This window comes from Pteronotus mesoamericanus, unplaced genomic scaffold, assembly GCF_021234165.1.
Source record: "Pteronotus mesoamericanus isolate MK-2021 breed Mesoamerican mustached bat unplaced genomic scaffold, CSHL_Meso_final contig_202, whole genome shotgun sequence".
NCBI lineage: Eukaryota > Metazoa > Chordata > Mammalia > Chiroptera > Mormoopidae > Pteronotus > Pteronotus mesoamericanus.
This window is the reverse complement of record NW_026555086.1, coordinates 3,158,877-3,173,565: the sequence shown is the minus strand read 5'-3', so window position 1 is coordinate 3,173,565 and position 14,689 is coordinate 3,158,877.

Sequence of the window (14,689 nt, the reverse complement as noted above, 5' to 3'; positions counted from 1 at the left end):
GATGCGCCCTGCCTGCCCAGGTGCAGGCAGGCAGTTTACTCGGAGGGGGCTGGTTGCGTACTCAGGAAGCCCAGCCCCAGGTCAGATAAGAGCAGGTGAGTTAGCGTCCTTCCCCGAGGGACACAGAGGCACCTCACGCCCGTATTTTTCTGGAGGAAATGCCCCTGTCTCCAATATCTGCCTGGGCACAAGAGGGACGTTCCTGGTAATGCTGTTGTAGTCTTCTGGAGCTACAGGCTCACGATTGCCAAACATTAATCATGCACCTGTTATGTGTCAGATAGAATCTAGAGAGCAAGACATATATCCCTACGTTTAGGGACCCACAGTCTGGTTGGGGAGGTGAGCAAATAAGCAATAAGAATGCAGACTAATGAAAACTAAGATGAAGGAAGCAGTGTGGCTGTGGGGGGCCCTCAGCAGGAGTTCCTAACCTAGTCGATGGGCAATCAGGGAAGGCTGCCTGAAGGAGGTGGCATTTGAGCTGGGTTGTGAAGATTTGTTCGTTGCTAGGGGGGGAACTTCTCCTGCCAGCCAACACAGAGTAACCTGGATCAGATTTACCTCCCTGCCTGAAACCACTGAAAATCTGGATAAAATATATGAATCAATGGTTTGTAAGATGCTGGACTCTACGATATGAAGGGCTGGGTTTCCCGAGAGATGGGAATGAGATGAGGTGAGGCTTGGGGCTGCCCCGGCTTTCAGCCCTAAGAGAAGTTCCCGGGTCCTGGCAGAGGGAGGAACAGCGCGGTGGGGGAGCTGGCAGACTCCCTGAGCTGAGCGTTGGGAGGCTGAGGGGGCTGGGGTTTGCAGGAAAGAGGGTCCGAAAGGGAAGAGCTGCCCAGAGAGGACCCTAGAGCGCTGCAGAGGGCCCTCCTTGGAGCTTCAGCACAGATGCGGGAACACGGGCTTGGGGGGTGGGGGGCCCTCCGCAGCATCTGAGCGAGGAGCTCTCCACCTGCAACCAGAATAAAGCGCAGGCCTGCCCCACGGGAAGAGGAAACCAAGCCTGCACCCCACACGGTCCGCGGACAAGGCGGCCCGAGGACGAGCCCCACTGCGGTGGCAGAGAGAGCGACGCGGGGCTCGGCAGGGGGCCCGGGGCGGGCGGGCTGTAGGCCCCCGGATGTGTTCCTGGGGAGGCAGAATCGAACCAGATGAATTTAGACCGGGCTCCGGACAGGAAACGAGGCTGGGGCGGCGGGAGGGGAGGCCCTGAGCGGAGGGCCAGGGAGCGGCGCGCAGGGGTCCGCGTGCTCTGCCTGGCGCGGGCACTGAGCAGAGCTCGTTGTGAGACGACCCCGCGTGATCTCAACCCCGTCCCCCGAAAGTGTCGGACAGCCTGTCTGGAAAGGCCGGCAGCGGGAGGGAGTGTGGGTGATGGGATCTGCACGTTTGTTGATCTGCTTTCTTCCGGTTTTTCCACCTTGACTACATGTAGTCCCTTTGCATTTCCGAAGTGCTGGGAATCGGCACGCGAACAAACCGAACCCGCTTCCCTTCCGTCTAACAACCCCGAGAGCAGGCTTCCCTCGGACGGCCGCTCGAAGACAGACCGGCCCCTCCCAGGCCGTAGGCTCGGCTGGACGGGGGCCGGGGGCAGAAGCCCACTCTGGCTGGCCCTGCGACGCGGCAGGCGCGCCTGAGCAGCCGGGCAGGTGTGACAGGTGCCCGGGACCACGCCGAGCTGGCTGTGCCTCGCGCCCGCCGCCCCTCCCCGCGCCTCCCCCTGCGTCCTGGCTCGCTCAGGTGGGCCGCATCTGTGGCCCTTGGCAGCCTCTGGCCCGCAGTGCCGCCGAGCTGTCAGGTTAAAGGCTGGCTTGCTCCACTTGATCCCACGTGTGAGCTCTTTTATTTCCCTCTCTCTCCCTTACATGGCTTCGGTGTGCTTTCATAAATATTTCACCAGCCTCGCTAAAGTCTATTTCATCTCTCTCTTAAATGTATTAAATATAAATGCAGCAACAACTCTACCATAAGTCTCTCTTTGCTGTCAACAGCTCAGGCTCCCGTGGAAGTAAATATAATTTGCTTTGTTTACTGTGGGTAATTCGGAGCCCAGTCTTCCGTAGCGACACCGCCCAGGCCCCCAAACCTCCCTGCGCTCATCAGCAGGGGCCCGCCCGGGACGTGGTCCCCACGCGGAGGATAGCATGGCAAAGGACCAGCGGGGGCTGTTCTCCCAGACTTGCAGGACCAGAACCCCTTGGTGGGTGGTCTTCACGCTGACCCCTTGAGTGACTGAAGGGGGCCGGGGCTCGTCACCAGCAGACCGGCAGCTGGGGACCCGGTCCGGAAAGACTCGGGCTGCTGTGAGGTGACTGAAGGCACCCGCAGCTCTCCCAGCCCCGTGACCGAGATTCAGCGGAACCAGGGACAAGGCAGGAATTCTGGTCCCGCCCCCAAGCCTCTGCCCCTTCCTTTGTTCTTCATTAATTACAAAATAAATATGACCCAGCGCACCGTGGCGCGACCCCAGCTAACCAGCGGGCAGTGGGCAGGGCTGGCCTGGGTTCCCAGCATTTGCCCTCCGCTGGCCACGTGTGGCCTCCTGGGGGACAGACACTGGGCCTCGGTGCACGGCAGCGCCAGGGCTGGGACGTTCCCGGTTGAGGCCGGAGTCAGGTGCCCAGGCCGGCGGGTAAGGGGACCGAGCGCAGTGAGGCGTCAAGACAGGAAAGGCCGGCGCGCCCTCCGTGCATCTGAAATCAGCGAGGAGAGTTTCCTAGTTCGCAAAGAACTAGGAGGTCCTTCTCTCAAGGAAATGTGCACGTTCCTGGTTTTTCATTTCTCCCTAAAAATGGTCCCCTCAGTCCTGCTTCCCTCTACTTTTGGTAGTGACAGTAGTTGAGGAAGTATTGCATTTTCTTTGTAAGAAAGTCAGGGTGAGGCTTGACCCAGAGACCCCTCTCCTGACTCCTAGCCCAGAACCTTCCACCGAACTTGCTGAGAAACAAGCAAGTGGCTCCTGCCCTGGCTGGTGCGGCTCCGTGGGAGGGAGCGTCATCCCGTGCCCCGGGAGGCCGCGGCCCCGAATGCCCATCAGGGCACCCGCGCAGTCGGTGGGTTCCATGCCTGTCTGGGGAGACCAATCCATGTTTCTCTGTTACACCGAGGGTTCTCCCCCCCTTTCCTCTCTCTCTCTAAAAGGAATGAAAAAAAATGCCCTCAGGTGAGGATTGGAAAAAAAAAAAGCAAACGACCCCACAGGCCCCAATGACTTGGGGCGGGGCACAGGGCGCTCCTAAAATGTACGGCCTGCGCTACCGCTCCTCTCCGAGTCGCTCCGGTCACTGGCTTCCCCTGCGCCGGCCCCGGGGCCTGCGAGGCTGTCCTGCAGAGGCGGGGAGGCGAGCCCTGTGGCGGCTCCACGGCCTCTGGCCTCCACGTCCCTTTTAGACAAAACGGGGCGGAGGATTTGCGCCCAGAGAAGGGCGGGAGCCTGGGGGGCCGACCGCGGACCGCTGCGACATCCTCCTGTGCTCTGTCAACACAGTAAAGTCTGCTCGGCTCGCATCGAACGCGTCTGCTGTGTATAATTATTTTGCTTGAAAATGTTAAAAGGGTTTTAGAATTTTACTTTTGAAATGATTCGTCATCGTGATGTTATAATTTTCTTCTGCTTTAGAATCAATGTTCTTTCCTCTGTTTCCTCTTGGCTCTCAAGCGCGGGCAACAGCCCCCGGAAAACCTGTAGGCTCCACGGCTTCCCAGGAAGACCCGCGCTGGGATGGAGAAGCCAGGGTGGGGCGGTGCGGGGGGGGGGGGGGATGTGCAGGGTGGGTGGGGAGGAAGCCGCTGGCCGGGAACCACTCACTGGTCACCCCCCTTCATCCCACCTTTCCTGGGAGGTCTCGGGGGGCACGCCCTGCAGACCCCTCCCGCCCTCCCGCCCTGGTGACAAGGGATGCACACGGCAGGGGCAGTGGCGGCGGCGGCGCCTCTCTGTGCAGCTGCACAGTGGCTTTGGATCGTGCAGCTGGCGGCTCCCGGCTCATCCTCAGGAACAAGGCGGCGCTGGGGGTCTCAGCCTCCCTTGGGTTCCAGGGGTGGGAGGGAGCCGGGGTCCCTGCCTCCAGCAGGGGTTTCTAGAAGCGACGTTCCTCCATTTCTGCTGCCCGCTGCTGGCGGGCTGGGCCGGTCAAGCTGGCCTGACGTTCGTGGATACGCTGCTTGTGCGCCTCCTGTAGAAAAAAAGCCGCCTCGTCATGTTCTGCTGAAGGTTCGAGAATTTGCCGTATAAGGCAAAGTTCTGTAAAATCTTACCAAGTAAAATTTACCTTGAAAATCCCACAAATTGGTAGGATCTGGTGGGTGCCGAAAATGAGCTTATTTTGCTTTGGGGGCATTGTGGCTATGGCTTCCCTTCCCCTGGGTCAGGGGGAACGAGGGAGCGGGGACAGGCCCACAGACCCCTCTATCTGTCCGCCTGTCTTTCTGTCCCTCTCGGGCTGAGCCCACGGAGCTGAATTTGGGCAAGATGGTCACCAGTGTGAATCAAGTCGGTTGCGCTTCCGCACGATACTTTACTTGGTCAGAATACTTTCATGGTGTCAAATCAGATGTTTTCAGCCCCCCAGGAGCTGGTAGGAACGGAATCAGTATTTCTGTTTTTCCTAAGAGGGCACCGAGGCTGGGAGGGGGGAGGAGCTGGGGCGCGAAGCAGTGTCCCAGCCTCCGCTGACCCCTGGCCCCGGCTCAGACCCTGGGTCCCTGTGGAGGAGGCCTGGGAAAGGCCCTGGCCCACATCTGGGTCCAGACGGGGGTCTCCCCAACTGCGGCTCCAGGAACTTTATGGGGTAGGGCGCCCGGGAACACGCTGGCCTCTCAGGGGACATTGAGCAACGTCCGGAATCGGCTGCGGTCGCCACAACTGGGGGTTGCTACTGGCCTCTAGTGGGTAGAGGCTGTCGCACACCCCAGGGCACGCAGAGCCAGGCCCTCCTCCCCGACGACGGAGGGTTGTGGGCCCAGAGCACCCACGGGAGCGCAGGTCTAAGGAAACGGATTCCACGCGGTTGGCAGCGATGCCGCGCGTGTCTCCTTCCCCTGTGCCCCCAGGGCACGGCCCGCAGCCAGCCCCGAGAGCCGGCTGCCTGCAGGGTGCAGGCGTGGCTCTGCCCACCCCGCACCCTCTTTGCTACATCTGCGCTCGCCTCCCCGGGACATCCGAGGAGGTCGGAGCGTGGGAGGGCGTCGCAGCTGGGGTTTCTGGGAGGCGGCACGCAGGGGTGAGGGAGGCAGGACAGGGCAGAAGGAGACGCTGGCCAGTCACAGCAAAGGCTTGGTTGATCCTGAATTAGTTCCCTACAATAAGGGGATTCCACACAAAATTCTGGATTTCTAGTTTTCACTGAAACATTTGGGGGGTCTTGCTGCACCATGTTTCTGCTGCCGCCTTGGGGTGGCGGCGGCCCTGACCCACGACCCTCGGTCACTCTCTTGTGTCGTGACGGGCGGCCTCCTCTCTGCACAGGCGACCGTGGTGGGGACTGCTGGGCGGGCGCCCGCCCTGGCTCCCCTTCGCCTGTCCTTCCCGGCAGACTGACCACAGGTTTCGCCTGTTCTGCAACCTCAGGGCTCTTCCCTCTGCCCGGTTCCCACTGTGGCTTTTAAAGAAAATCTCAAAACACTCACAGAGAAAGCTTCTCCCACCCGCCCTTTGTTCCCAGACATCCCCGCCTTCCTGGCCGGCTCAGAGGCTGCAGGCGCCAAGCGGCCCCGCTCAGTGACGTGGCTCCCTCTCCGGGTGGGCCCCGGTGTTGGGGGCGACTCCAGCGTCACCAGCCAGCCTGGCCACGGGACAGAAGCGGCGCACAGGTTTCTGAGCGCATCTGCGATCACGCGCGGTAACAGCTTCATTACTCAGTGAGGAGTGACCCACATCTCCTAACGTGATTTCCCTGCTGTAGCTCAAATTGAGTTCATGTTATTCTAATGATATCAGTTGACCTTGAGAATTAGACCAAGAAGCCTGGGGTGATTCTTCCGAGTTCCACTGCAGAGTCTTGTGATGTGTTTGGAAATGCGATCCGCTCTCCATCGCCCTGACGTGGGCACGGAGTGAAACAGGACACAAAGGCCCTGAGCTGCTGGGGGTTTAGAACAGGCGGCCGCCCCTTCCAGGCCCTGGGAGGCCCCCCTCCTGCGGCCGGTGCTTCCTCCGCACCCAGGTCCGGCCCGCGGAAGACGTCGCCTGGGCCTCCGCCCGCCCCGGCGCTGCCCGGGACCCTGGATCTCCTGGGCCGGGAGAGGCCCCCAGCCGCCTCCCGGTCGCGGGCTGGCAAGGCCCAAGCCCTTAGCCAGGCATTCCGGGCCCGATCCCGGCCCCTCCGCACACCCACTCTTACTGCCCACGCCGCCCCGAACATCCGTGTGCCTCAGTGCCGCTTGTCGGTGTGCCAAGGCGTCTTCACTGGGCCGCCCTCCCCGCCCCGGGCACGTGCCGGCGCGCCTTGTCACCGTCTCTGGACAAGCCCGCAGCTCACTCTGTGCCTGTCTGTGCCCGCACGCTCTTTCTGGAGCTCGGACTCTGGGCTGGGCGTTGGGATTAATCTGGGGAGGGAAGAGAGACAGTAACCAAGAACACAGATTTAAAAAAAGGAAAAAAGCCGCGGCCCTGGCCGGGAGCCCCAGTTGGGTGGAGTGTCATCGGTACGCCGAAAGGTTGCAGGTTCGATCCCCGGTCGGGGCACAGGCCTGGGTTTCGAGTCGGATCCCGGGTCAGGGCGCAAACGGGAAGCAACCTATCAACGTTTCTCTCTCACATCGAGGTTTCTCCCTGTCTCCCTTCCTCTCTCTCAAAATTCAGTAAACATATCCTCAGGTGAGGAGATAAATAAAGAAATAAATAAATAAATATAAATAGCTGGGCACCCTCCAATGCGATAAGCGATGGAGGAAATAAATAGCGCGGCAATGTCCTGGGGACCTCGGCTGGGCTCCCTCGTTGTGGGGGCGCGGGGAAGGCCTGAGAACAATGTGTGAGCTGCGACAGGGAGGGCGAGAATGAAGAAAGGTGAGAGGGCCTTCCGTTCCCTCACAGATGAAGCGGAACAATAGAAAAGGCCCCTGAACTGCGGCCCCGGCTCAGGGGGAACTGCCGGGCCGCATCGGGCAGGAGAGCAGAGCGGCTGGCCCAGGGCTGGCGGGGCGCGCTCGCGGAGCCGGGGCGCAGTGTGGCTCGCGCCTGCCCCAGCGCGGCGGGAGTGTGGAGCGAGGCGCTCGGGCCGGGAACCCTGGATCTCCTGAGGACGCCCACCGTTTGAAAGAAGCACCTGTGTCCACGCCACACCGCCCTGAACGCGCCCTACCTCCTCGGCGAGGAGCGTGTCCTCACGCGGAGGGGGCGGGGCAGCCCAGGGCGCTGGCGGAGTCGGGATGCGGGCTGGTTCCGACGGGGAGAGGAGGCTGCGAGATTAGCCGGAAGAGTGAGAGAGACCGGAAAGACAAAGGGTGGGGGGAGACTGTAAGAGATAAAAACACAAAGAAACTGAGAATCAAAGACCTTGGGACCCAGGAAGGGGACAGGCTGGGAGGGGAGCCACAGGATCGGGTGGCCCAGTTGAGCCTTGGAGCTGGGTCTTTTTGACTCCAAGTCCCAGCTCCTTCCATCCCAACCTGTGTCCTGGGGTGTCCCAGTTTTAGACGGGCCAGGTGGCGTGGCCTCCCTCCTCCAGCGGGGACAGGCAAGCAGGGCAAAGACGGACCACAAGGCCACCTGCTCTTCTGAGACAAGTGCGGCGCGAGGAAGAGGTGGCAGCCGGAAGGAAGCGCTGAGCAGGGCAGGGGCTTCGCCGGGTCCCCCCGCCCTACCCCCCGCCCCCGCTCCCCTGCTCTCTCCTCGGCTGCACATGCGCCTGCGGCAGGTCGCAGAGGGGCCGCCAGTGCTTCCCGGGCCCCCTCCGTGCCCTTCCTAAGTCACCTTGCAGTTCCTCCCCTGAGAGGGAGCGTCTGTCTCTGTCCCTTGCCCCAGCCAGGCCCAGTGACTTGCTGTTGTCAGTGGGGAAGGAACAAACGTGAACTTGGGAAAGGCCTGCCCCCTCGCTGCTCCCAGAACCGAGAGAGCCTGGGCAGGAGCCGGGGCCAGCCTGCCGGGTCTGGCTGCCCCCGCCCCTGCCCAGCTGACAGCAGCCAACCTCTCGGGGCAGAGCCACCCTGCGACCCGCCACAGCTCACAGATGCACGAGGGAGCCCGGCCAAGGTCAGAAGACCCGCCCAGCTGAGTCCAGCCCCGAGTGCCCGCTGACAGCGTCATGAGCTAAATAACTGGTCGTTCTGAGCCGCCAAATTTTGGGGTGTTTTTTATGCGGAAAAAGCTAAGTGATATGCTCCGTGTAATCTTTCTAGTGATGGGCAGAGTCTCCATAGGTTTGTGGCAAAGGCCTGAGTTCATGAGGGTTTCCTCTGGGGGTGTCTGTAATTGTAAATACTTCAGGGGAGGGACTGCATGCTACTTGTGTGTGTTTCCTTAGCCCCTGACCTGGGGCTCCACATCAAATAGGCACTTGGCCTTTGTTAAAAGATGCGGGGATGGGCGGGGGAGGCGGGGGAGGTGGAGGAGGGTACGGGGGGCGGGGGGTCGGGGGGATGAATGGTGACAGAGAGAGCCTTGAGCTGGGGCGGCGACCACACAGCTCAGCGCGCAGACGGGGCGTCGTAGGACTGCGCACATGAAATGGGTACCATTTTGTCAACCCGTGCCACCCAATAAATTCGATAAAAATAATAAATTAAAATGAAATAAAGAACCAGTGAGTGAATTCCATGTGCGAACACATCACCAGGCTGTGGCTTGGGGTGGAAACAATGGGTCAGTGTAGGCTCGTTACTGTAGCGATGTGCCGGCTTGTGCGGGCCGGGGGTGGGGACGGGTGATGTACAGGAACTCATAGTTTCTGCGCAGTTTTGCTGGGAACCTAAAAGTGCTCTAAGGAATTACTGTCTTTTAAACATGATTTTATTTATTTTCGGTGAGGTAGAGAGGGAGAAAGAGAGGGAAACATCCGTGTGTGGTTGCCTCTCATGCGCCCCCTGCTGGGGACCTGGCCCGCAACCCAGGCCTGTGCCCTGACTGGGAATCGAACCAGCGACGCTTTGGTGTACAGGCCGGCGCTCAGCCCACTGAGCCACCCCAGCGAGGGCTGAAACATAGTATTCTTTAATCACACACACACGCACACACACGCCTGTGCCACCAGAGCTCCCCCAGGGCAGACTCCGGGTCGACCCCTGTCTCCAGCTCCTGTTTACATTCTTTCCGGTCCCCTCTGCAAGGGGACCTTGGGGGCAGGCACTCTGGCGGAACAGTCGGACGAGGTGAGTATTTTATCTCCTTTCCCTGCTCGTCAAAGCCCACAACGCTGCGTTCCTTAAGTCAATTCTGCGCGAGGGCTCGGCTCCGGGTGCGGCACGCCTTCACCTAGTTAGCCCCTGATTGGCTTCTGGCCGGCCTTTGGGAGCGGACTCGCTCAGAGAGACCCTTCAGGGCAGGGACGTTCCGCCGGCGGTGAGCAGGCAGCCTCCCGACTTGGTCCGTGTCTCATCAACTACATCGTTCTTACATTAAAATCATCATTTCAGCTTTGTCAGCCGGGGGCGGACGTCCGCCGCCACGTAATTGCTCTCACCTTTCAGCCCTGTCCTGGAGGGTCGATGCCAGGCGTCCTCAACATCCTGCGCGCCCGGCTCCGGAGGAGCGGAGCGCGGCAGCCCTCCTCGTTGGAGCTGCACAGCCCACGGACGCGTTTCTCCTGTGAAATTTACTGGCTTTATTGAAAGGTCTTTGGGGAGTTGCTTGCTCATTAAATACACCAAATACAAAGTCTCTCTTAACACAGCATTATCTTGGTAAACGCAGAAGACAGCGTCAGTGCGGGCCCAGAGAGAGGGAGCCCGCAAAGCGCTCGAGGGGGTGCAGTCCCCCGCCAAGCGGCCCTTCTGCCCCTCTGGGAGGCGGTGTCTTATCGGCCTCCGCGGGTCCAGGGAGTGCACTGCCCTCGTTTGCCTAACCCCATCCCCGTTGCCTTCCAGGCCAAGGTGTAGCGAAAAGTTCAACAGCCCCCAGAACGGCGGGCAATGCGATGTCAGCTGTCCCCGATGACCGTTAGGGTCGAGGAGCGGAAGATGACTTAGGAACAGGCCGGGGGTCAGCTCTGGCCTCAAGGAGTGGCGGGAGGGTTGACTCGGTGGTGGGAGTGGGGACGGGGACCGTGGATGGCTCTTCCCACTGTAGGTGTTTGGGTGAGAACGTGAGGCCTGCGACCCTGGCTTAGACCCCGGCCACGGCCCCTGGGTGCCCCTTCGATGGGACCTGGCGGGAGGTGAGGGCCGAGGACCCCGCCCTGTGGGTGGGTGGAGCAGCAGAACCTGAGGCTGAGGGGCCTTTCCCAAGTCACCGCTCACATTATGACTGTTGGTTTCTTTCTGAGTGAAATTAGGCTAAAAACGCCTTTTCTTCTGTATGGGTTTGGTTAAAAAAAAAAAGATGCCATCATTTTCCTAAAAGGATATAGGTCAGCGAACAGCACAGGAAGTCTCGGATAATTGTAACGGCGGAGCAGAAATAGAAGGGAAAGCCCGCGTGGAGGAGGATGGAGGAGGACAGGGAGCCCGCCGGGCAGAGTGGGGCTGAGTCAGAGGACCCGTCTCCCCCTGCCGCGCACAGGAGCGCCGGGCTGCGCGCGGGTCTCTGCAGCGGGGCAGCCGCCTCTGCCCACCCAGCCCCGCCTCCTCTCCCACCTGTGCCTTCTTTCCGAAGCCCCAGCTTGGAGTCTGGCCCTGCCCTCACCTGATGGGGGCCCGGGGTCTTCACCTCGGCTGCACCAACTGTAAGGTGCAGCGTTGCAAGGGAAGCTGATGATGTTGGGAGACGGGCATTGGAATCTCCTCTGCGTTGTGTTTTAGTGCTCACGGCGGTGCCAGAGCAGCTCCCGGACGGCTCCCCTGCGAAGCCGCGCCCTCCTCCCGCTCCCCGCCCAGCCGCTGTCTGAAGTCCCTGCTCACGGTGTGCCGCGCCCCCCGGGGCTGCCACGCGCCTGGCGAGGGTAGAGGCTTCGTCTCCTCTTTGCGGCCCTTCCGGTGCCCATGAGTGAGCCTCCCACGCAGCTGGTGCCCAGAAATGTGTGCTGATTGCAAAAAGGCATTCTGGAGAAAATTGAGGAGGTTTGAGCAAGAACTGGGCGTCTGACAACATTAAGAAATTACTATCCCTTTGGTCAACGGGATTGGGTTAGAGTTTAAAAAAAAAAAAAAGACACCTTAGCTGTCGATAGGAGCTGAAGTATTTATGGGTAAAACGGCATGCTGGGGGTTTGCGTTAAAATAGCCCAGCCTCAGAAAGAGAGGGGAGGCGAAGCAGCGAGAACGCCCCAGCGCAGACAACCATCACACTCAGGAGGTGAGTGCGCTGGGGCAGCGACAGTCTCTCTTTTCGGGGGGGGGGGGCAGGGGACGGGTGCAACTGGTTAAATGCACTTGTTGACCTCAGCGGTGAGTGAACAAATGGCGTATAAAATGTACTCGGCCCAGAGCCTGGCATGCTATGCGCACTTTGGAACGTCAGCTCCTACGTCCTCAATAACAGGAGACGAGGGGCAGGTGGGGGGAGGCCTGGGGCCTGGACCGAGCTGACCCTGGAGGCCACGCTGAGGGCGGCAGTGTGGAGGCGTTCTTGAGGAGCAGAAGAGCAGCTCTGTGACGATGGCCACCACCGCCTGTGGCCTGCGCAGGGCGGCCAGGGGCCCCCGAGATCCCGCCCTCCACGGCCCAGCACCTCGTGCAGAGGGAGTTGGAGGAGCCCGGCCGGCGAGGAGCCAAGGATTGTGGCACCACTGGCCTGAACAGCACCGAAAGGCCCGCCTCACACACTCCTCTCCCTTCCTACCAGCCTCCGCCCCCGCCCCCCCCACCCCGCCCCTACCCCGCCACCACCTGGGCCTCCCTGGCAAGAACCTCCCGCCTGGTCTCCCTGTTGGGATGCTCGTCTCCTTGGCGGCGCTGGGGAGCTGGAAAGGGCATCACCCACATCGCGGTGCCCCTGTGTTGAAAGCTGCTCACATGCCCGCCCTCCCTTCCCGGCCGTGGAGCGAGGTTCCTGCCTGCGTCTCCCCTCGCGCCCCACGTGGACATGGCCCTCCCACATCAGGCCCCTGGCCAGGGCCTGGGCGCACCTGTCGCTGGCTTCCCCCTACTCCACTCCCCTCTCCCTCGGGTCTCTGCCTTGAGGCGTCCCCCCCTCCAGTCTGAAGCAGGGCCTCCCTCACTTCCTCGCAGCACGCCCGGCATCGTCCGCCCCACACGGTCCCCCCCGCGAACCCCCCGCACCCCGCCGGCCCACACTGGAGGCCTCACAACGGCCAGGCGCGCGCGTGTGAGGGTGTGTGTGGTGGGGGTGTTTGGTCCCGACTGTGTCTCTGGCTTCTAGGGTAGAGCCTGGCCCCTCCTGACAGGCCACCCAGGGGACCCCAGCGGAGGCCACGGTCTGGGCGACCTCGCTCAGCTCCTCCACGGCGCACGGCGGCCCCTCACAGTGAGCTCTCCAATTAGGCCCGTAAACGAGGCTTCACCTGGGGCGCGTGGCGGTCGCGCTGCTCACAGAGGCGTTTCGTCCTGGGCCCACACCACCAGCGCTCCGCCTCTGCCCAGCCCTGTGCTCCGGGCCCCCTCAGGCCCCCTCAGGCCCCCTCAGTCCCCCGCTGGGGCCTGTGCGCGCCCCCCCAGGAGCGCCCTGGCAGCCGACGCCCCCTCCAGCCTCGTACTAGCTGTGGGGAGGCGGCCTTGCGGCGGCGCCGTAACAGGGCCCACGGAAGCCGGAGGGCTTGCCAGCAGGAGGGCTGAGCTGTCGCGCGGAGACTGCAAGGACCAGGGCTTCTCCTGGGAGCGGTCTCTCCGGCTCGTCACACACCCCCATACTGAGAACCGTAGCTGATTAAAGGGGGACACAAACGCCCCTCGAGGACCCAGGACAGGCTGCACCTCCACGCGGACATGCCTCTCCCTGGTCCCACCCTTCCACGGAGCCTTCGAGGGGACGCTTGCCCGCCTTTTCCCAGGTGGAGAGAGTCACGATGAGGCACCGCGTGGGTCCTCTCGGCCGCCTTCCTTGGGTCCCTTTCTCACTGGGGTCCCTGCCTCGTGCGGTGCCCCGCACATTCACCGAGGAGACCGGCGTGGAGAGTGAACAGCAGTGATTCCGCTTCTTGGCTGTGGCCCCCAGGCCCCAGGGACGGGGGGGCGGGGGTGGGCTCCCGCCTCCCAGCTCCCTCTGCCCAGGCCATGCGAGGAGGTCCCTGTCCTCCTAACCCGCCCAGGTTGTCCCTACTATAGACCTTCGCCCTGGCCATCCGCCCTCCCTGCAAACACCTCCGGGAGCTTTGCTGGGCTCCCTCCTTCTTGTCCCTGGATGCCCCCTTCTAGGCCCCGACCGCCACCCTGTACAAGCCAAGCATACTCTTCCGAAGGTGCTCGCCATCCTGCATCTCGTGGTCTTCTGAGTCCCACGCTTAGCAAGTGTCCTCTCCCCTCGTGGAGACGCAAGCTCCGTGCGCCCTGGCCTGTCCGCTTGGTGCGGCCGCCCCAGGGCCCGTTGCCAGGCTAGGCTTGCAAATATTTGTGATAAACGGAGCAGGACTTCTCCTGGCTCCGCAAATGCCCTTCAGGCCCTGCAGGTCCCGCGGAGCGCTCTGCCTCGCCTCACCGGGGACGGCCCCTGCGAGGACTTGGCCGTGGCCGATGGCGTCTTCTTGAAGTCGCCTCCATTTCCGAGCCGGCCCTGTGGGACCAGGATAACGAAGCAGCTTTAACATAAATAATTTGCTTCTGAGGTGTAAGGAATGGGGGATATTTTTAGAAGGCCTGCCCTCCTAGGGGACGTAAATGACTTATGAAAACGGGATTTTTTTTTTTTTTTTTTCAAAGTGGCCTTCAAGAGAAAAGGGAGCCGCGTGTGATGGCCGAAATGGAATTCTGTGAATTCGCGCGACTCATTATTCTGGCGGTGCGCACGCAGACACACACACAGACAGGCCCACGCGCTCGCTCGCTCGCTCGCTCTTCCTCCCGCCTCCATTTCATGGGGAAATAAAGCCAGGCAGCCCCCTCCCCGGCCCTCAGCGGCGGCCTGTCTGATTGGACGCCCCCCACCGCCCCAAGGACTGCCGCTTCAAGGAGGACGCTGCCGGGGACACGCTGAGCCCTCGCTTCTTCAAGTGCACGCCGTAAGGTACCTTGAAATGGTATTTTTTTTTTTTTTTTTGGGAAAAAAAAGTATTTTAGGTTCAACAGACACTTGGGTTCCTGTTAACAACTCATTTAAGGAGAAAGTGGGGGGAAGGCACTCAGATCAAGGCTTCTTTGACAAGGCGAACCCCCTTACTTTGAATCCCGGCCGTGCGGACGGGATGAAAGATTCCGTGGCGACGCAGATGGGTAAACGTGCAGGTGAGAGGGGACAGATGTTCGCTTCGACGGAGACGCGGGCATCTTGGGATGGGCTTTGTCTGGCCGATAATGGAGACGAGATACTGGAGGGAGCGGGGAGGGGGAGACCAGAAGACCAAGACACAAAAACCACTTTGTGGCCATTGTGTTCCCACCAGAAGTCTTGATCTAGGGACCACGTGCCGTTTGGGGAGTGAATAAGCCGGCAGGTCCTTTGATGAGGCACATTCTGAAAGCCCCGGTCTGG